Source organism: Mytilus galloprovincialis, chromosome 10, assembly GCF_965363235.1.
Source record: "Mytilus galloprovincialis chromosome 10, xbMytGall1.hap1.1, whole genome shotgun sequence".
In the NCBI taxonomy this organism is placed as follows: Eukaryota; Metazoa; Mollusca; class Bivalvia; order Mytilida; family Mytilidae; genus Mytilus; species Mytilus galloprovincialis.
This window is the reverse complement of record NC_134847.1, coordinates 15,901,870-15,925,689: the sequence shown is the minus strand read 5'-3', so window position 1 is coordinate 15,925,689 and position 23,820 is coordinate 15,901,870. Positions and strand designations below refer to the sequence as shown.

Sequence of the window (23,820 nt, the reverse complement as noted above, 5' to 3'; positions counted from 1 at the left end):
ACTAGATAATTTCAAGAAACAACTAGAGGGTGAACTAAGAATATTACCTTTTGCAAAATTGCAAAATAGCTAAACCGTTAAGTTCAAAACTACTATATATACATACTGGTATTTGTTTAATAGTGCAAGAATAATACCATGCAATTATGTTAATACCGAAGTACGTACGGCATAATATCATAAACTATACTGAATACATTTTCAAGTTAAATGTAGGTAAATACACTAGGTCACTTTTATAATATCTATCAGTTCTATTCATACACATACTGGTAATTGTGTAATCAGTGCAAGGATATTATCAACAAAGAGTGGATCAGATAACTCAACGCGTAGGTACTAACGAACTTTCAAAGCCTTTTTCGCGCTTGTCTTGTTGGTATTTATTTTGTTTTCCCCTATACTTTTCATGAACTTCCAACTTCATGCATCCTTCTTCAGCCTAACATATAATAGTATGTAATTTTAAGAAGGATTATAGTTCAGATTGGATATATAGTGATGAGCTCAAATAAATGCAATCATAATGTGCTACCAAACTCCATAAGATGTTTCTTAGCTCAATACATTTATATGAGAACTATGAATTTTAAATGTTCACTCTATTTGAATGCATCTGTTAAATAAAAACAAAATGCTATCGAAGATGAAGAAAGTGAAGAATACTTAAAAGAAGGAGACGATATACATAGAAGATTGACAAGACGAAGACATTTGTAAGGAAACGAAAGCAAACACATTTTCTAAGATCTTTATAATCTTGTCTGCTCCCTCCTGAAAAATACAGCCACACTTATTTAATATTTTTAGCTACTACTGTGTGTGTCAAAGTTTTGTTTTCTTTTGTGAAAAACAAAGTTGCAACATTTATTCCTCAGACTATTATATTTTAGAAGGCTTATTTTATAAATAAATATTTAAATTTGTGTACGGAAAATTTCAGAATGTTGTTGTAAAATCTATCCATTTCGAAATACTTATTGTTACAGAGCATTTCATTTAACGAGAAATTGCACATTTTTCAACTACAGAAATTGCGTATCAGTACGCTAATTACTGTTCATGTCTACAACGAGTTAGAATTAAAACAATCGGTGCTTGTCAATTTATTCATCACATTATAAAATTATACAATTTACTAAATAGTATCTAGAGGGTATGAAGAATTTTTTTTTGATTTATTTTTCAATAGCAGATGTAACGTATCAGATATATTTAAAAAGTATGAAAACAATCTCAAGTTATATAAACGCCATCTGTTAATAACAGTTTATTAAACTTTTCGTACTTTGTTGTTTCTTAACAAAGTCGACGTCATCACAATCTAGATACTTACAAATGTTCTTTATCCCAGGCATAAATTACCTTAGCCGTATTTGGCACCACTGTTTGGAATTGTCGATCGTCAATGCTCTTCAACTTTGTACTTGTTTGGCTTTATAAATATATTGATATGAGCGTCAATGCTGAGACTTATGTGGACGAAATGCGCGTCTGGCGTACTAAATTATAATCCTGGTACTATTATAATGATTGCTGTTGGCCATTTTATAGAGGAATTGGATTATCTATCTAATCAATAAATGGGACACGCCTTTTCAATACTTCAAAAGTAGATGACAACCCTAAGAATTCTACTCTGACATTTTCCGTCAACCAAAAGACTATAAGTACTAAGCAGCCACTAATATTGACTTCTATAAGTTTATTCGACATTGAACAGGTATCTTTTGATTAGAATCATCAGCCTGCAAAATTAACAAGTATTCTGAAACGGAGGTAGGTTACTGTCTATGGACCATTAAAAGGAGATTGTATCTATGAGCCTACAACACAATAACACTTCTTACAGTCTGAATCTAGGCTAGGGTCCAACCTATGCCTTTGCTCTAAGACTTCACATATATAATTATGTCCATCTGCAGAATATTTTAGAGTTTGCTTAGGTATATTATATTTACCAGTTGGTGCCACCAGTTTATATATGATTTTAATCAGACAATTCATGAGTGTATAAAGTGCTTATTGTAAATTTTAAAATGTGTTGAAATCAAACACATTAACTTTTACCAGTAACTATTTATTAAGCTTTTGAATTAGTTTTAATAAGCTACCCATGAAAGATGATGCTTGTGTATTAGATACATAAGTTACTTGTACTTCATGTATATAGACCCAGGATTTGACCAGACATAAAATGACTTTAATAATATCTTAGTATCTTTACCATTATTTGAGAAGTCTAGTTGAACTTCACTAAGACTTGCACGGGACAGGGCAACCTTAGCGGTGTACAAATAAAAGTTTATCTCTCACGATATTTCTTTCCATCACATTTATAATAGTAAGTACCACCGATTCCAAGTCATAAAATGATTTTGATAACTATAAATAATATTGAGCCAAAAAACATATATAGAGCGCATAAAATAGTATATTAAATATATTATTGCACGACAAAAAAAAAGGTTTACTTGTCTGCATAGATCCCAAACAGGGCTTGGTAATATTCAGTGTACCTTTATAACAGATACTCATTTTCCGATGAAAAGTGTAGATTACACCTGGTTTTATGGCAAGCTACACAGCTACTTTTGCATAGGTACTATTTTTGTACTAAAAATATGTAGTACTGGAAATTTACTTTTAATATCTAGTACTTTTTCTTTATTTTAAAATTATTGTAATATTTAGGTACTTGTATATTACAGTACTTGATTTGTACTAAACATTTTGGTACAGAAATAATACAATATTCCATGTTTGAAAATCATAATTTTAACAGTTTTGAAATATAAAAACTTCCAAAATGCTGAAAATGTAACGGTTGTAACCAAACATCTGTAGTACCTAAATTTCAAGTACAAATTAAGTACTGTAAAATACAGATAAAACAATACCTAAATATTACAATAATTTTAATGTAACAAAAAAAACAAATAGTACTGAATATTAAAAGTAAATTTCCAGTATTACATATTTTTAGTACAGAAATGCAAGTACCTATGCAAAAGTAGCTGTGTAAACATCAAACTTATATAAAAGAGGGACGAAAGATACCAAAGGGACAGTCAAATTCATAAATCTAAAACAAACTGACAACGCCATGGCTAAAAATGAAAAAGACAAACAAAAAACAGCACACATGACACAACATAGAAAACTAAAGAATAAACAACACGAACCCCCCAAAAAACTAGGAATGATCTCAGGTGCTCCGAAAGGGTAAGCAGATCCTACTCCACATGTAGCACCCGTCGTGTTGCCTATGTGATAACAAATCCGGTAAATAGTCTAATTCGGTAGGTCACATTCATGAAAGGGAAGGGGATTGTAGTTACGACGTAAGGAACATACCCGATAGCATTTGTGAAACGATTATTCCATAACGGTCAACCAACTCGTGATGGCGTCCATAAAATTTACGAAGGGATGATTTCAACTTCACCATTTGGAACTCTTGGTTTAATAGCTTCCTTGTGAGCAGCAACCCTTTATCAAGAAAATCATGATAGGAAATGCAAGCACGGGAATATATGACAGTTGTTTAGAGTTGCGTTATATATTGAAAAAAATGGATAAGCAAATCATACTGGCATTTAAAGTCGATGCTACACGGGTCAATTTATTAATACATCTTTTGACTGAAACTCAATAAAGATAATAATTTATATGAAATTGATTGGAAAATCTAGATAAAAAGTAATAGGTATGGTAATTTGCGACTGTCTCTTAACTGACAATCTATGGCATTATTATGTTGAAATAATGAATAGACTGTATAGTTTCTGCATTTTAACATAAAGACGAAATATCATGGCATATACATGGACACTAGATTTTTAATATATAATGAAACAGCATCTGACAAATAATTACATGCCGTTGTACTCTTTAATTCGAATTTCGAGATATCTCATTTCATATATTGTACCGCAGTCATACTAGACCATGATCGCACTACGATCTGCATAAAAATGCAAATTTTGACGATCGTAGTGCGATCGTGTAGATCGCAGTAAGGTCGTATCACGGTCGTGGTGAGGTTTTCAAGATCGCAATGAGAGTGGCTAGCTATGAACATGTTGAATATGTTAAAAAAAATCCTGGTGCGGTCGTTGCGAAATCAGGTCGTAGTAGAAGCATAGTGAGAGCACAGTTAGGTCGTGTTAAGATCGCAAAGGTCGCTGTTCCAGCGTAGCGAAATCAGTATTCTTTTCTGTGAAACTTCGATACGATCGCACAGCCACGTTATAACGCCCTCACTACGACCATCCCGTTCTCACTGCAATCCAACTTCGCTTCCACTACGACTATACCATGTTTGCAACACTCTGTTCAAGACCATAGTGCGATTCTATCACGCCAATGCCGTCCTCATCACACTCTTCTTACGACCTTACGTCGTTCATATAACGACCGTCATGCTCATTGTCATTTTCACAAAAAATATATAAGTGCTTTCCAGGTTTTGTTTGTCTGTATGTAATTTGGACCTCTCGGCCTTTTTTCTCTAACAACTCAGCCAGGTTGGATACACCTGTGTAATCCCTGTTATCGTTCACTAAAACATCGTTATTTTAAGTTTGATGGAACAACATAAAATTGTGATTCAGGTTGGATTGTCGGTTCAACATTATGATTCGTTATTATCAGAGCTCCCTCTGCCTCTACATCTACCCCTACCACCACACCCACGTGTTCTTGTAGATTTTGATGACATGACTTTGTAATTTCCGAGAAATCTACGTAAAAATCAGAAATAGAAGAAATAAAACTGTATTGATATTGAACACGATGTTAACGTTATTGCTGAATAATTTAAATTTGGATGTAAAAATTCGTCTGATTGGCTGACATTGTTTAAAATGAAATTTAGAATTAAATCATAATAATGCATAAGGAATGACTGTATTAGTTTTCTGTCTATTCGAAATAATATAAACAAATGTGGTACACACTTTAGAAAAACCCGCTACGCAATGATTGTGTCTGAAGTGATAATGTATGTCCGAAGCGGTAAGGCAGTGCACATACATAGTAATAGCTATGAACAATGATTTTAACGTTACAAACATAAGGATACACTACACTTAGCGATGCTCTTTCTATTCATGTATTACACATGTATAGTATTGACATGTAAACTATCAACGTAAACTTAAATGTCTAATAAAGGGAGACAAACCCAAACATTAATGATAAATGAATCCACACACAAGAAAGAAAGTAAAAAAGGGGCGAAAGATACCAGAAGGACATTTATACTCATAGATTGAAAATAAACTGAAAACACCATGGCCTAAAAAAAGACAAACAGTTAAAAAATAGGACGTAAGGTACAACATAAAAAAAAAAATTAAGCAACTCGAACCCCATCAAACACGCGGGTGATCTCATTTGCTCTAGACGGGTTAGCAGATCTTGTTCCACATGTGGCACTCGTCATGTTGCTCATTTTATTACAAACCTGTTAAATAATCTAATCCTGTAGATCACATTCGTGAAAAGCGAACATGATAGTAGTTACGATATAAGGAACATATCCGACATCATATGTGAAACGGATATTCAATTACTGTCAACCAACTCGTGATGGCATCCGTAAAATTTATAATGGGACGATTTCAATTTCATAATTTGGAACTGTTGGTTTCGTAGCTTCTTTTTGAGCAGCAACTTTCTAACAAGGAAATCATGATGGAAACTATTGTATCAATTGGGTGATATATACTCCGTATGCACATGATGCAGGCGCTGCTGGAATGTTGCTACTTAGAAATGGAAAGATCCCAATTGGGAAGCTGAAATCATTTCTTTTGTCGTAAAGTTTAGTTTTCAACCTTAAGTATCAAAGCAAGCTAAAAGAAATTGTAGATAAAGAGCATGTAAATGAAACTTATAAATACTAAACGAATCCGCACATAAAAAAGCAGTTTAGTATACGATTCATGAAATAAAAAAAGATATATTGAAGTTATGAATTCATAACGATATTAATTCTTCTATCGACTGAAACGGTGAAGAGGAAGACAATAACAATCAAAACCAAGGAGTAAACAAAGACTCATCAAACTAAAGGACATTTACATCAACAGTTATAAAAAAAGAAATAAGAAACAGCACGAACTCCACTAAAAAACCGGGAGTGAAATCAGGTGCTCCGGAAGGGTAAGCATTTCCTGCTTCGTATACTATACAACACCTTTCGTGTTATTTCTTTGTTCAGTTCGGTAATGATGGAAGGTTATTACATGTATTATGACTGAGGAAGAATATCAGATATGATTTTTGACACACTTTTGTTATAATGGCCAATCAGCTCATGGCGGCGACCGTAAAATTTCTTGACTGGTGACCGTAATTTGATTGATTTATAGCCCTGTCTTAGCAACTTTTGAGTAAACAGTATTCCTCGTTCAACACAATCAACGTACTTTGAGCTAGCTGTAGAGTAACGTATGGATTGAGACACATATTTACTCCATATGCTGGTGCCGCTGGGATCATGGTCAGGAATTGATAGAATACAGCTTATATCAATTATAAGTTAAAGATGAGTTGGTACATCAAATGGTAGAAACATAGACTGTTTCATTGTAATTCGACGAATAGTGTAAAAAAAGTTCTTGCCGTAAGTCGCCGTCTTTTATAACAGTTTTCTTTCATTTTTTGTTGGCGTTATAAATCAAGTCATTTCGATTTTTTTTCTTAAATTGTTCCACAAATGTATTCATTTTGGCTTTATGGAAAAGATTCAATTTATTGTAGAATGCCGTACGTGACTTGTGATTGTTAAATGTTGCTGACATCTTCGTTCTTATTTTATTCATACGGATAATCAACTTATTTTCTATTATTATTATTTTTTATAGCATAAGTGTAAGGTACTTATATCTGACAATGGAATGGAATATTCCTGAATATGCATGTACTAATTGTTTGCCGCTGTACGATAAACAGTTATCGTACATTTTATTTAAATGGGTTTAAGTTGTAGATCCATTTTTCATTTAGCTTTCTGAGAATGATCTTGACTACATTAGGTCGTTTTGAATTCTGTAAACCCCGCAAAGACCTCTCATTTAATTAGTTGTTAACATTGGCCATTGTCGGTTGACGAACAATGCTTCATGGTAGAAAAACAACAACAAAACAGAATATATGTTCACAGAAGTTTTTAATGATAACTAAGAAATATTTCAATGATGTTGCATTTTGTAATAGCTCAGCTCTCATTAACTCATTGGTTTCTATAAGAATAAGAATAAGAATAAAAATAAGAATACTTTATTGATCCAATCATTGACCCTTGTGGGCTTTAAATTTCATACAATGATTACAATGATTTGTGTTATTACAATGAAAATGAAATACATGACAATAGAACACTGAATAATTATTGCATGCACATGGAAGAGAAAGTATTATGGGAAACAATCAATTTCTGTAAGGATTATTCCCCTTTAAACAGATATGGTGTTTTGAGCTGCATAAAAATGAAATGCAGCCCCAACTGATTAGATATAAGGGTATTTTTCTCCAATGTACACACAGCAACCAATTACTAGATATGTATGTATATAATTATATTTCTTTCACAATTGCAAGAATATGATAAGCACCTTAGAGATTTGACTGCAGTTTATTAATGCATATATAAGATTTACATATTAATAGATGAAATATGAATACATTTCAACGTACTTTCAATCAACCCATAGACAGCTATTGGTTCCAGCTGAATGATTATAGTACGTCTTATAGCTGTTCGTTTCCCACATCCATGGTTGATATAACCGTACTCGTTTGCATTTCGATGATTTGTCAATTATAATAATACTTTCCCCTACGAGGGCAGCTTAGTAAAACCTTGCGTTGTAATAATGGATGCACAGGTCTAAATGTATCAACTTTAATGTTGTTCCCTCTGGTTCTCTAATCAACTTCCGGAATTCACTAATCTATAAAGGAAAACACTAACAATGTAAATATAATCCATAGTTTTACCAGCTCAATTCCTGTTTGTATTGTCTATTAAAGGTTTTGTGCTGTATTGTATTTAGTAAATATACTGTTTGTTATCGTCTCGTCTTGGTGGCGATTTTTTTGGGCCATCGATGTTCAATTAACTACGTGTTCAAGAAATTAAGCTGACCTCACTTGTTTTGGAGTGATAAGTATACAGCTACTAAACCATTCAACGTTCCCACTTACACGGAACGAACACGGAACGAACACGGGAATGGAATGAAATGAGAACGAACGAGTTAAATCAGTCAGAATCGTGTATCTCCACTCATTTCGTTTATTAAAGTCAACTCGTGTTTTTCCGCTCAAAGACGTGTGTGAACGAAACGAACGAAACGATCATTATATTCCGTGTAAACAAACACTGTTTCGTTCAGAAACGATACTATTTCATCAGATTGGTTGTTTGGCGATTATGCTAGTTTTCAAACTTCCAAATGAAACGAATAAATATACCAAAGTTAATCGGTATATTGTACTACTCATTGTTTATTTATGAATAGAATTCATTACATTACTTCGATATTGCATTTAAAATAAAAATGATAGCTCTGAAATGAATAGATAAATAGTAAAATAAAATAAAATATTTAAATTATGAAAGACAAACAAGATCAATTTAAATATCAAAATACCTTCTCTTCTTAAAAAAATAGGATGGAAACATTCTTTATTTTATTATTCATATTTATTATTAAAGTTGTCATTTTTTTCTACTTATTTACATAGCAACAAGTTAGTGAGATGTACATCGTAAAAGACGTGAAAAATTTAAGGAGTATCTCAGAAACATAATTTAGTGGCAGTCGCTATCCCTGGTTAAAATAAATAGAATATATTATATTATGCTTTCAAAACATGTGTGTGTGTCAATCTTTTTCGTTATCCACGTCAAACGATTTGTATAGTTTTCTTTATTAAAGAAATGAACGACCCTATTCGTGTTTGTAAATTATTTTAAAACTAACGCCCATTAAGTTTTTCCAAAAAATAGATAAAAAATATTCTTATTTCGTTTCACGGAGGGAAAACATTTTATTCGATGACTTTAGTGTAATCATTTCTCGTCTTTTACATAAGCGTATGATCCATTTATTCCACCTTTTTCAAAATAACCTGGTACTTCCAAAGTCAGTCAATTTATCTGTAAGTGCACGCATAGTCCGCTATCATATGCATGTACAGTGTATTTGTTTTTATTTTTTATTCAAGTGCAAACACTAGCTAGTAATGATTGGTTGTTCGTTTCTTGAAGTCCAGTGGCACATATATCATGAATGTTCAGGACGAATTACGCTCACAAATATACTTACATAATGTAGCAAGAATATTAAGTGAAGAAAATAATCATTTATTTTATTGTGTTTTCTGTTTACCTAAATGACTCAACACAATTAAACGGTTGATTTATTTAGAAAATATATCTAACGCACATAAAAAAAGACGTTTATAAAATACAGAAAATTAACTAGAAATAAGAGAAGGGAATCATTCTAAAAGTTATTGAAAAGGAAATAAAACTGCCTTGAATATCTAAAAAAAATATATATAATTATATATGCAAATATTGGAAATGTCTTGAAAAGTAGAATAAAGACCAAATATTAAAAACAATATATTCTTAAGAAATATTTAAAACATATTTGTTTTTATGTTAAATGTGAGTAAGTGACCATTGGCTTGGAAATAGAAATATGTTAAAATAAACTTTTTGAACTTTTACATTTATAATATCACTCTTTATTTTTGCCTTTTTTTTGCGTTCTTCGAAGATTGCAAATACAAAGCTTTGATCGGAATCTCGCTAATTGATAACAGTTTCCAGAATAACTTCATACATGTAACACCTTTTTATTACTCGTCCATATAATTTACATGTTGATTTTTAGCATCCGTCTATCACACCTTCACTCTTTGAAGTTTCACATCTGGGTTGAAAAATAACAAGTCGTTATCTATTTCACAATTGGGAACTTTTCTGTTGTTTGACCAGTCAAAACAAAATCGTGATAATCACGGCCGACACTCGGCTAACCGAGAGATTGGTCGGTTAATCTATATTGAGTATGCGGCTATATCGGCGGTTGGTCTGTTAATCGGGTTGGCTAAAGTCTGTTAATCAGGTGTTATCGAGAAAATCATTGCAAGTTCAGTATGTTTCATTGTATAACTTTTTAATTATATTTATATCATAAAAACTATTCATGTCTAACAAAACGATTTGGAGTACTGAATCCAGTGGTGTAATTATTTTTTTTCTATCTTCAATAAACGATCTATAAAATGAAAAGGCGAGTTACTCATCAGTAAATTTTTACACATTTTACACACACACAATGTACACAAAAATGACAAGTTGGTTGAGTTTACTTGCATGCAATATTTTGAACATCGAAAAAAGACAGGCATTATGTTTGTTTACCATATTAACATCAATATGTGAAAAATCTACACGAAAAACTGTATTTTGGTGACATAAATCAATTTTTGATAAAAAATGTGGTCTGTTAATGGGTCGGATGTATAAAACCCGGTCTGTTAATTGGTCTGTTAAGAGTTATGAATGACATTACAAGTATAATTTAATTTTTAAGTCATTATTTAAAATCAAGTGTGATCTAATCACTTCAAGTTGCTACTTGATCTTAATCTTCAATAAACTATGGTGATATGTTGCCATTGATGAATCTGATATTACATGCATTGTATCATCACATTAAGTTCCCACACGTTTTCCTAAAGTACTGATAAATCGATTGGTAGTTACTTTGTAGTGATCATACATCGCGGAAAACTCAAATTAAACGTTTAATATTATAAGACCATGTGTAACATATGCATAATTTAGTTTTCACTTTCTCTACACCACCGTGAAGGTCAGTCATTAGAAAAACAAGCACGTTTGCGGACTGCGAGTCGGCTAAATGACTTACGATATCATAGGAATACATCATTACTCGAAAAATAAAATTAATATTATGCATTTATTGTGATTTCCAGGAATATAAATTTTTCTTTTTGTTACACATTAAATCAGCACCCAACACAAATATAAACAAATCTTGCTAATGTCAATTTCTTGTTTAGAACCACGTCTTACCAACGATTAGAAAACAACGGTCATTCCGTACTTGTATAATGAAGGTAAAATGAGGTAAAATATTGCAAGAAATAAATTTTAATATTTCATATAAAACTAAGTGAATCTTCTTTGTAATTGTTGAAAATAACTAATTTTTGTATAAAAAGATATAATTAGAAAGTCTATAATGTTATGTAACTTTTGATATAAGTAATAGATGTGAAATTCTTCTTATTTGACACTTAGCGACATAAAGAAGGTTTGACAGCTTAAACTCTTAGAAGTATTTCCTTTAGCAAATATATCTAATTCTTTTCTATTGTTCACTTAGAATTCTATCTAACCAAATAATCGGATTTCCCTAATGGTCGTAAAAACAAAGTATTAAGTAATTAAAAATAGTAACCCCAAATATTATGTAAAAATGTGAATAAGGTAAAAGAGATCTGACCAATAGAAACTGTCCTTATAAAAATAAATATTCTAAAAGTCATTTTGATTGGTGAATAAAACAAGTCCAACCAGCACGTGTTCTTAGGGTTTAAAATAGGAAACCCTAAGGAATCAAACATTAATTTTCTCGTATGGTTGGACTCGAAATAAACATATATAGACATCTTTGTTTTATTCACCAGGTTCGTAAACTTATAAATTTTGTTTAGTGAAAAATTAAACGTAACCATAGCAACGTTTTAATGTAATAATTTTATAACAGAAATCTTAAGTATTATTAAAGTTACCATTAATATCATGATAAACTATTTTAATTAATTGATAAGGTATTTTGATAATTGTTAATTCAATTTCATTTTAAGAATCAAACTCTTTATTTCATATTTATGTATTTGATTAATTTACTGGTATGGTTGGACTCGAAATAAACATATATAGACATCTTTGTTTTATTCACCAGGAGGCCTCGAAAGAACGCGAATGACAGTCCCCCAAATTGTTGTAGTTAAAATACGGAGAAGAAACATGTAAAACAGAAACGAACAACACAAACACCCTTCAACGGGAAAGGGGAGGCAACTGCCTTAGTCTGCGCTTTCCCCCTCTTTCCCGCATAACAGAAATGGTGGAGGCAAGTGGAAAAATCCACGGTACCCATAAAGCGAGTAGTTTCCCGAAGAATAGTGTATTTGAAATTGAAAAAGGAAATAAGTGTGTTAAATATATTCTAAAGGATAAAGTAGAAAGTAGTACGGAGAAAGGAGAATCGATAAAGGAAAATGGAGAAAGGAGACAGGAGAATAGAGATGGACCATTTAGAACAGAGAAAGGAGAACAAAGAACGTAGAAGGAAGAATTGAAAAAAAGAAAATGGAAAAAGGAGACAGGAGAATGGAATAGGAACATGCAGAACGGAGAAAGGAGTGCGGAGAAAGGAGAAAGAAGTACGCAGAATGGAGAACGGAGAAATGTGTAACATTATGAAGCTTAATTCGGACAATGATTCTGAACAGTGGGATTTAAAATGAACTATATTGTTTCATTCTTTGTGTATATATTGTATATATGTTCTATTGTTAAAAAAATATGTTATTTAAATAGCAAGTAAGTTAAAGTTAATATTACAAATAAATCGAATAGCAAATAAGTTTTAAGTTAAAGTAAAAATAGAAAATAGCAAGTAAATAAAATAAAAGTTAAGAAAAAGTTGAAAGAAAGTAAGAATTAGTTTACATTAAATATTGAGGCATTGATAAAGCTAAATGTGAAAAGAAATGTCTTAATTGAGATGAACGGAATATGACTTACTATATATTAAAGTGCAAAAATGTATAAAAAAAAAGAATTGATATAAAAGTAAAATATTTAATTTGGAAGACTGAAAATGGCAAATAAGAAACTAAAATGACGATGAGCTGATGTAAAAGAAGTAAAGAAATATGAAATGAGAAGTAAAACATTTAAATTGTTTACTTAATAGAAAATTCAAAAAGTAGCATTCAAATGCAATATCTGAGAAGTTAACGTTCAGGCGATTCAAATTCATTTAAAGTTAAAGAGTAGAAAGAAATACCTTTGTTTATATGAGAATCGTAAAATAATGCCTAAATCTTTAACCTTCAAAAGATAAAAGTACATAAAAAGAATCTGTAAAAAAAGGTTGGTTGTTTAAAGACTATAAATAAAAAAAGAAGCAGAAAATGTCGAGATACGACAGTGTCCTATAAGGAATAAATATAGATGAATAAATAAAGAGAAATTTAAAGAGAAATGCACGTGTAAAAATGAATAAAATGTTGGCTGAGTGTTAAAGTTTTTAATGGTTCTATAGCGATTACGATAAAGTGTTGAGAAACATATGTTTTAAGGTTCCCGTATGTAAGAATTTAATGTTAGTTTAATCATAAGAATTTATAGTTGACGTCCTAATTAATTAAGTGCTAAATGTGTTGACCTAGCTAGTCATCATGTAAAACCTTGATTATAGCAAACATAATATATTCTAGCATAAGCAAATCATTAACCATAATTTAAAATCTTAACTGTAATCAAATGTTTTAGAAAATTATCCATTGTAAAACAAACAACAAATCCGACTAAAGAAATATAAAAGAAAATGAGGGTATGATTTGCGGTAGTTCTGGAGTCGGAGCAAAGTACCCAAGAAAATGAGCATACTCCAGAGAGAGGAAATGACTCGGGTATATTTGGAGTTCGAGCAGACTATCAAGAAAAGCGGGCTTACCACATATATAAATATAGAGAAACGATAATAATAATGATAATAAAAAAAAAGCACCAACGCTCCTAAAATACAGAATGAAGAGATCGAAAAATGTAAAACATTAAAGAATAAAATTGTTTTATTAATTATAAAAATAAGAATAAGAATATCTAAAACGCAATAAGTCATCTTGGTCACAACTTGTAAAACCAAAACATCTAATATAAACTGATCATAAGCCACAAAGTCAAATAGTCAAATCCAGTTAAGAGAATATTAAAAAAAAGTTTTTAAAATTTAAACAAGTTTTAAAAGAAATAAATTGAAATGTAAATTGCGGAGCAATTTCGTCGAACAACAGGGATATATAATGAAGGTAAAATGAGGTAAAATATTACAAGAAATAAATTTTAATATTTCATATAAAACTAAGTGAATCTTCTTTGTAATTGTTGAAAATAACTAATTTTTGTATAAAAAGATATAATTAGAAAGTCTATAATGTTATGTAACTTTTGATATAAGTAATAGTGTGAAATTCTTATTTGACACTTAGCGACATAAAGAATGTTTGACAGCTTAAACTCTTAGAAGTATTTCCTTTAGCAAATATATCTAATTCTTTTCTATTGTTCACTTAGAATTCTATCTAACCAAATAATCGGATTTCCCTAATGGTCGTAAAAACAAAGTATTAAGTAATTAAAAATAGTAACCCCAAATTATGTAAAAATGTGAATAAGGTAAAAGAGATCTGACCAATAGAAACTGTCCTTATAAAAATAAATATTCTAAAAGTCATTTTGATTGGTGAATAAAACAAGTCCAACCAGCACGTGTTCTTAGGGTTTAAAATAGGAAACCCTAAGGAATCAAACATTAATTTTCTCGTATGGTTGGACTCGAAATAAACATATATAGACATCTTTGTTTTATTCACCAGGTTCGTAAACTTATAAATTTTGTTTAGTGAAAAATTAAACGTAACCATAGCAACGTTTTAATGTAATAATTTTATAACAGAAATCTTAAGTATTATTAAAGTTACCATTAATATCATGATAAACTATTTTAATTAATTGATAAAGTATTTTGATAATTGTTAATTCAATTTCATTTTAAGAATCAAACTCTTTATTTCATATTTATGTATTTGATTAATTTACTGGTATGGTTGGACTCGAAATAAACATATATATATAGACATCTTTGTTTTATTCACCAGGAGGCCTCGAAAGAACGCGAATGACAGTCCCCCAAATTGTTGTAGTTAAAATACGGAGAAGAAACATGTAAAACAGAAACCAACAACACAATAACCCTTCAACGGGAAAGGGGAGGCAACTGTCTTAGTCTGCGCTTTCCCCCTCTTTCCCGCACAACAGAAAGTACAGACATTTCCTTAGGCGGCAGAAAATGAAAATAATGACTTGGTACAAAAGACAATACATACCGGAAATAAACTCCTTATAGATACCAGGATTGAAATTATATATTTACGCCTTATATTTACGCCAGACACGCGTTTCGTCTACGAAAAACTCATCAGTGACGCTCGAAAAAAATGTTTAAAAGGCCAAATAAAATACGAAGTTGAAAAGCATTGAGGAAACACAACTAATACCGGCGTCACACATCAGCGTATAACTCCGGCGTGTTCAAAATCATTTACGCTGCCAATACGCTAGTAATTTTGGATGCATTTAACCTGTCAATCATATTTGTAACGTGTGCAAAACGAGATTTAGGCGTGTATTGGGCGTACTAGAAGCGTACCTAAGCGTTTATCCGGCGTTCAAGAAACGTATGTTGGCGTATGTTGTATGGTGCATAAAAATTTCCTCGGGTTGTAGCGTTCATCAAGCGTATTTACTTCATTGGCTAGAGGTATAGGAGGAGGGTTGATATCTCATAAACATGTTTATCCCCGCGGCAATTTTGCGCCTGTCCCACGTCAGGAGCCTCTGGCCTTTGTTAGTCTTATATGATTTTTAATATTAGTGTCTTGTGTATAATTCGGAGTTTATTATGACGTCTATTATAACTGATCTAGTATACATATTTTTTAAGGGGCCAACTGAAGGACGCCTACGGGTGCGGGAGTTTCTCTCTACATTGAAGACCCATTGGTGGCCTTTGTCTGTTGCCTGCTCTATGGTCGGGTTGTTGTCGCTTTGACACATTCCCCATTTCCCAATTTCTCAATTTTACCTTTGTATTTCGACGTACTTCAAACTTATGCAACGCGCTTTGAAAGATTGCTAAGCGTTCATATGGCGTGCAACTAACGTATACCGACTTTGTCAATTTTCTCTGTACGTTTGGTGCACGCCGGTCTATACGCCAATGTGTGTGACGCCGGCATAAGGTAATCTATTCCTGAGGTAGAAAAGTCTTAGTATTTCAAAGAAAACGCATTGAATTTAACCAGCTGCATTGCACCCATGACAGATTCATAGATGTTACAGACTTTGAACAGACAAAAAAAAAGGCTGATTGATAACTTGGCGTAAATAATAAATTCGTGCGAATTCGAGCGGCCAATCAGTCAATATAACGCTATATTGAAGTGACACACCCTTCAATGAAATGCAAAGAAATAAAATCAAATTAAAAGTGCTCTTTCTATAAGGATACTGTTGCACCGTATTGTAATTTTTTCGTCACAAGTACATCTCATTTTTTTTCAATGTGAAAATATAAACTAAAGGTAGTAAGACTATTGTCGTGGCTAAATAACTCTTAACTGACACGATTTAAATTGTCCAACCCATTAACAGACTGTATTCCCCTAATATTCATTTAAATTTGGTATTACTCAACTTATATAACAATTAGGAAATATTTCTTAATGACAATTATTTTTTTAGAACCAAAATACTTTTTTGTGTCCTTTAAATCATATCTAAAAATGTTTTTTTAGCCTTTTATTCAAAATATTGCTATGCGTACAAGCATAAAATTCACATACTTGCGCGACGCCTTTTCGTTTTACTTAAAACTGCGCAGGCTATGCATTTTGTTTACTGGTGGAAAATGTTCTATGATAGATATCATTTTGTCAGACACTTTTCTTTTTTTGAAGTGGTTCTCATAATATGCCAAAATTCTGTATATTTAACAGAGTTTAACATTAAATTGTGAGTTTTACTCTTAACAGACGTATAACCAACCCGATTAACAGACCAACCGCCGATATAGCCGCATACTCAATATAGATTAACAGACCAATCTCTCGGTTAGCCGAGTGTCGGCCGTGATAATGTAACAGTTAAATCACGTTTATCATCATTATGATTTACGATTTAGTTTAGTAATAAATCAGAAAATTGCTAATTGTTGTACACTTGTTTCAGATAGATTTAATCTTTGGCAACATTGTTATAGCAAACTTATTAATTGCCTAAATTTTAATATGTTTATTTATAATTTTCGGATTAAGCTTCATGTCCAAGGTCACTGAACTAGTACATATTTTTGTTTAGAGGCAAACTTAAGCACGTCTCCGGGTGAGGGATTTTCTCTATGTGTTGAAGACCCATTGATGGCTTTCAGCTGTTTTCGACTCTTTAGTCGGGTTGTTGTCTCTTTGAGACATTCCTCATTTCCAATCTCAATTTTACGTCATGTTAAGTTGGAAATCCAGGATAATTCAAGGATGGTCTTATTAAATACAAGTATCTATGATGAAATTAGGAAATAATCATGGGCGGACCTAGCATTTTTTTAAAAAGTGGGTTCCAACTCAGGATAAATTGAAGTTCCAATCACATTACCACATTCAAAGGCATTGATAGTAAAAAAAAAAAGTTGGTCCTAACCCCGTAACCCCTACTGAATAAAAATTGAATGACACCGTTATACTTACGACACACAGGTACTTATTCAAAATTGATATTAAAACATATAACTTCGAAAAAATACTTATAATAGCAACAAATTAGCATATATTCTTTTTTATTTTATAATGTATGATAGCTTTGTGAATTGATTTTTAGCTTATTTTGTTACGTTTTCTTAACGTAGAATGGCAAGTATTTCACTTATATTTCGGACGAAAAAGTAGTTATAACGAAAAAATACAATACTAAAATGTGTTCATCAAAATAGAAGAATAATTTTGACAGCTACTGAACAATAAAGAAATATTTTAAGGGCATACATTTTGAGATAATAATATTCGCCTACGATAAAAAAAAAAAAAATTCTTTTACTGTAACGTAGTATATACAGAAGGACAAAATACATTGAAAGATGGTACACTCCTACATCCTTATATTCTTGCATTACTATACAATGTTGTAACGTTTAAAGGATTAAATTAAAAGCAGGAGGTATCGTTTTTTTTTTTTTTTTTTTTTTTTTTTTTTGCATAAACAAATATTGCAGTGTGTTTCGTTTTGCTCCCCTCGGTGAAATTATAATACTTGCACGCCCTCACCTAGATCTAGATCTGAAATTAGTTGTTATGTTAAAATAAACAATAATTTACCTTAAGCGATGTATTATTGTTGACCATTCGAGATTCTTTTTTTTCAACCCGTCTTCAGCTGAATTTGTGATTGTAATATTACTATGCGGGACGCAAGGGATTTCAAATAGAAAATAAATGCAAAAAAATGTGAAGTTTTGTGTCTTTCAAAACACGAACAAAATACAGAATTAAATGCAGGATAAAGACAATAACTGTTTAGTGTCATTAAATGTTAAGCTGTATTTGTACTCGGCTCGAAACGGGAGTATTAGCTCGCTAAAGCTCGCATTACACCGGTGTCTTAGCCTCGTACACATAGTGCTGATATTTAAAGACACTAAACAGTTATTGTCTATATGTTTCCTATGTTTTAAGAATTTATGCATACGGGTTAATAATTTTATTCTCCTCAAAAACAGTTTTGTAAAAAAAAATCAATGGTGTGCATTTTAACCAAAAACTGAATAATTCGCGTCTGAAACAGAAATTAAAACAAAGCTATCAAATCAAATTGGTATTATGGGTAATATGAGAACACAACGGGTGCCACATGTGGAACAGGATATGCTTTCCCTTTCGGAACACTTGAGATCACCCAAGTTTTTGGTGGGGTTTGTGTTGCTCAGTCCGTGTTTCCTATGTTGTGTTCTGTGAACTATTTTTTGTCTGTTTATCTATTTCTTTATTATCCATGGCGATGTTAGTTTATTTTTGATTTATGAGTTTGAATGTCCCTCTGATATCTGCCATCTTTTGCCCCTCTTTTTAAGCGCAATATTTCCACAATGAATAAATTGCGGTTCTAATGATGTACTGGTGTGTTGTTGTTTTTTGTTTGTTCTTTTTTTCGGGGGGGGGGGGGGGGGAGGGTACATGTATATATCTTATATGCAGTATAGTGATTACTAAAAAGCTGTATGTTTAGTAAAACGGCGAAGACGAAATCATGTACTTTTTAAGTAAGTTACTCACGTGCATGCGATAAATTAACAAAGGTTAAGGCACTTTTATTCTAAAAATGATCCTAGTAAGATCAGTTTCACATTTAACGGCGCATATCTAATCTAAAAATCCGAGCTATTAAATCACGCGATAATTCCCGAAAGTTCACTAAATTGTTGAGGATTACGATTGATAAGCAGTGACCATGCAGACATGGACACACTCTCTCCCGATTAAGTGTTTAAGTTCACATGAACAAGCAATATGAGAATCATTTAAATAAAAGAAATAAAAATTATATTGACAAGACAACGTTATTAACAATGACACATTAAACAATTTTAAAACGGACTACGGCTGAGTTTTAGGTTGCAGTAATTTATTTACGATCTCAAATGCTCCTGGCCTTAAAATTGTACCATTACAGCTAATTTCCTCATGCTTATAGAGTAAAACTTCAGTTGGCTTGCTTGCTTTGTTTGTATTAACGTTAGTTCGAGCACTATTATAAAGATCGACTTCTGCAAACAATATAGACAGGCATTATTAAAACAAGTATATGTTATATTAAAATTTGATTGAAAGTTATCCCAATTCCAATTGTCAATATACAAACAAAGCAATCAAACTTACCAAAGTCTTACCCTGCATGAATAAAGAAATTAGCTGTAATTGTCACGAAGAAGTACTTGTATTCACGCTAAGGTTGTCCACTTTACGGGAAGAATAAATCAGATTCTCAATTCGTTTACATAATATAATACTATTAATTCATAAATTAAGAAGTCAATTAACACCTCAGGCATGTGGAATACTCAGCGTTTTACTTTTTACTTGTACAATCTTACTATCCATGCAGATGCAAATTTATACCCTTTTCTACTTACAGTTACTGTAACTAGGCGACCATTTGATTAGTTAATAGATAATGAACTATCTTAAATGAGATCTCGCGAGAATAGACAAGGTGAGTTATCCTGTCATTCTTTGCTGAACTGTCGGCCTGAACGGTTGGCCTGTCATTATGTCCATTTGGGACATTGTGTTGAGTGCACTAACTAAGTAAGTTATTTATTTTAATTGTTGGCAATAGATAGGTGCGGCCTAAGAATTGCAACATTTATGTACCTAGTCGGATAGTTCTAGAGTTGTTATTACACGCTGTTGTACATGTTGAATGTAGCTACAGGTATATAAAAGTTTTTTTAATTTAATTATTGGCAATAGATAGGTGCGGCCTAAGAATTGCAATATTTGTGTATCTAGTCGAGTAGTACTACTGTTTTTATTACACGCTGTTGTACATGCGGAATGTAGTCACAGGTGTATTCGATATTGTTGAACGAGGCAATTTAGGGCCTTTATTTTAAAATGATTGAACATTGGAAGAGAAATGTGCATTGGAATTTATTTTAAAGTAGTTGAACATTGGAAGAGAAAGTATGTACTGGAATTATCTTTTGACATAGAAGAGATAGCAAGGGCTATGCTCGGTATTTCTGTTTACATTTTTGGATATTGTTGAAGCACGCCATTTTTTCTCGTGCAGAGTGTTGGCATGTGGTAAGAAGTTGTTGATTCAATTGTAACGTTAAATTGTTTACGTATATTGATATGTTATTGTATTAGGTTGTTTAAAGCATATAGCGAAAAGAAAAAAAAAACATAACTTTATTTTAATATCTTGTTCTTTATTTATTTTATAATCGTTTTGTATTTGTCAGAAATCTGAATGCATTTTATGTTGTCCATTTTGAATGCGTGACCGACTTTAAATTGTTTTCTAGATTCGCATGTCGGGATATTTGTTGTTATATTTTACTGTGGTGGAAAAGTGTGTTTATGACAGACTATGCATCATTGTGTTGTTCCCATTATATCGAAAATCAACAGCCTTTTTCTTCACTTTTATGTTTACATTATGCATAATATTAAATAATTTATGAAAGTAGCATGTATTTCCCTAGTTTAATTTCGTTATAAAAGTGAAACTTGGACACTTGCAAGTACAACTTCTAAGGTGCGTTCGACTTTTGAGACACCGTTCAAGGTTGTATTGGTTGTGATGTTTGTCTAATATTTGTTGCAATTATTTAACACTTGGGTATCATAGATAAAGAAGGGAGTAATATATAATTACAATGTTTGTTGTTATGAAAATGACGAAAGGTAGGATTTTTTGTTTAAAAAAAAAGATGTATAGTATAACTTTATTTTTCTGATGTTATTGAATAATTTAGAAGGGAACTTATACCTTGTATACTTAGAACTAGAATTTTCTTTTGATTTTTGTTTAGTCGAGTAGACTTTTTCTTTTAATTATTGTTGTATACTTGATATGTGGCATAATTTATTTTGCTTTATGTCTTTAATAACGAATACAGACTTTGAGTATTTGTCAACTTTGTAGAATAGCTTTATGATATTTAGCTTTTTGTTTCTTTTAGTTGATTTATATGGCTGGTGTGTTGAAACTTAGACATTCGCTGATAGGGAAGCTGTTAATCCCGGTTATCCTGTAGTGAGGTCTCAAGGGGAGCCGATATCAGATTCAAGTTTAGCAAAGCTGAAAAGGGACAATATTTTAATAGATTACTCTGTACAGAAACGTGTTAAGGAGTATGAGGGTTTAACAGGAGAAACGGTGAATAGTGTGATGGTGCTGACAGGGAAAGATATACATATGGAAAATGTCTGAATGCTATTGCATTTTGCAATTTTGTATTTCAACCTATAGTTGATGCCTCAAAAGGAAAGTCTTGAAGGAAACATATAATGTACAAACGTGATCACCGAGTACGGCTGCTTTTAAAAATTGGTGGTGGGACTAAGGCAGTTTAATTCTTAGCAACAAGTTTCGTATCGTGTTTATCTACCTTTCTAGAGAAAGAGTTGCATAGCTTACTACCACTGGGTTGGCAAACATTTGTGTTGCGTTGATGACAAACGCAAGAAGTTAATTGTCATTCAGTTGAACATTTACAGATACGAGTAATGTTGGTGGTACATGTACATCATTGAACGTTTGTTATAAGGGGCTTGGTCAGTATCTTTTAGATGGCTTGATGGTTCAATTAGATATTTTTAGTATCTTGAGTTTGAGGCCCGATAAATTAAACATTGATCAAACTTGGCAGTTGGACAACTACAACATATTTTATTTTTGCTAAAATAAAATATTGAAAGGGAAAACGGTGCATGGCATAACCTGTTGGAATGTTAAATGGTTTGTTTGTCTGCACTTCGGTGTTTTATAATACAAAGTGAAAAATGACAAATATGTCTAACCTCGTTATGCAAGAAAAGAAAGGTGTCACTATTGTAAAAGAGAGGGTCATTATATAGCAGATTGATCAAAGATAAAGAAGGAATGCTGTAAAGCATGTTTTGTATTTTTTGCGTTACTTTTTCAGGGTATTAATATTAAAAGATTAATATTATTTTTATTTAGTTTTTTGGATATGCAACCTTTGACTCAAGGGACACTGAAGCCCTAGTGATTTTATTTTCACGCGGGTCGAGGGTTGAGTATCCACCTCTGTAATTTTCCTGTTGGGTGGAAATACGAAAGAAAGAAATATAAAAGAGAGAGAGAAAAAAGACAAGAAAATCTATGTGTCTCTTAGGTTTAATTTTTATCCAAGAAATTGGGTTAGAAAATAGAAAGCTATCTACATGAGGTCAGAATGGGCATTTTCTTCCTTTTTTAAAGAAAAAAAAAGCGAACACAAGTGAGCTGAGATAATTACAGAGGTGAATAGGCTCAACCCTTGTCCCTCATTTTGGCTGCTTCAGTGGGTTATACAGAGGCTAGTGTCTGTGTCAACCTGGTTGACTTGCGGTTTAAAGACCCTAATAATTTTGTAGCTTGGAATATCAATTTAAATTTAAATGAATGGGGAAATATAAGAGCATTGAAAAATGTTTAACTGGATTAAAATTTGTTGATATTAAAGTTTGTCAAACACTTTGATGATGAAATTTTAGAGGGGAGTCGTATAATTCAAACACTCTATCCTAATGCTAAGGTATGCTACAATGAATGTGTAGAAGATACTCATTGTGAAATTTTAAAAAAAAAAGGATATGTAATGGGTCTTTCACAATACTTGGGAGGAGGTTGGTTAGTGTGAACTTCCGGATATAGTTTTACCGAGAACAGGTGAATTAATAAAACACAGAACTTAGCCACGATAAAAGATTCCCAATTTAACATTGATGCGTGAAGTACCAAGGTTGTTGGAAAGGAACTTAATGACTTGATTACGTCAGTCGATGATTAATCTTGGTACGACCATATTTTCTATGTGAATCTTGAAAATATTTTGGGTGCAGTTTGTTGGATATTTCATGATATTCAAGAAAATTATTTTCGAATTCAAGGCTACTGCTTTTGTCTAAGCAACTGACATGGTAGAAACAAGCTTATGTAGGTCTTTAGGCGTACCTTGTTAAACAGTTCATTGGTGGTAGGTGTGTTTCGTAATCGGGTTTTATATATTCAAAATTATGTGCAGGATGGCTTATATTTCCAATTTATTTTCATGGTTATTATTTTGCTTACATGTTCGAATCGAGGGTAAACTAAAAAGTGTAGTTGATTTTTATTGGTTA

General features: G+C 31.9%; 2 long non-coding RNA genes across 2 annotated transcripts; both read left to right on the top strand.

Annotated features, from left to right (window-relative positions):
* The first annotated feature begins 11,171 nt into the window (after positions 1-11,171).
* LOC143049915 (uncharacterized) lies at positions 11,172-15,103 on the top strand. Its single transcript, XR_012970360.1, has 2 exons — positions 11,172-14,733; positions 15,016-15,103. It is a non-coding gene; the product is annotated as an uncharacterized LOC143049915 (long non-coding RNA).
* Positions 15,104-20,178: 5,075 nt separating this feature from the next.
* LOC143049002 (uncharacterized) lies at positions 20,179-22,644 on the top strand. Its single transcript, XR_012969986.1, has 2 exons — positions 20,179-20,268; positions 21,654-22,644. It is a non-coding gene; the product is annotated as an uncharacterized LOC143049002 (long non-coding RNA).
* The last annotated feature ends 1,176 nt before the right edge of the window (positions 22,645-23,820 follow it).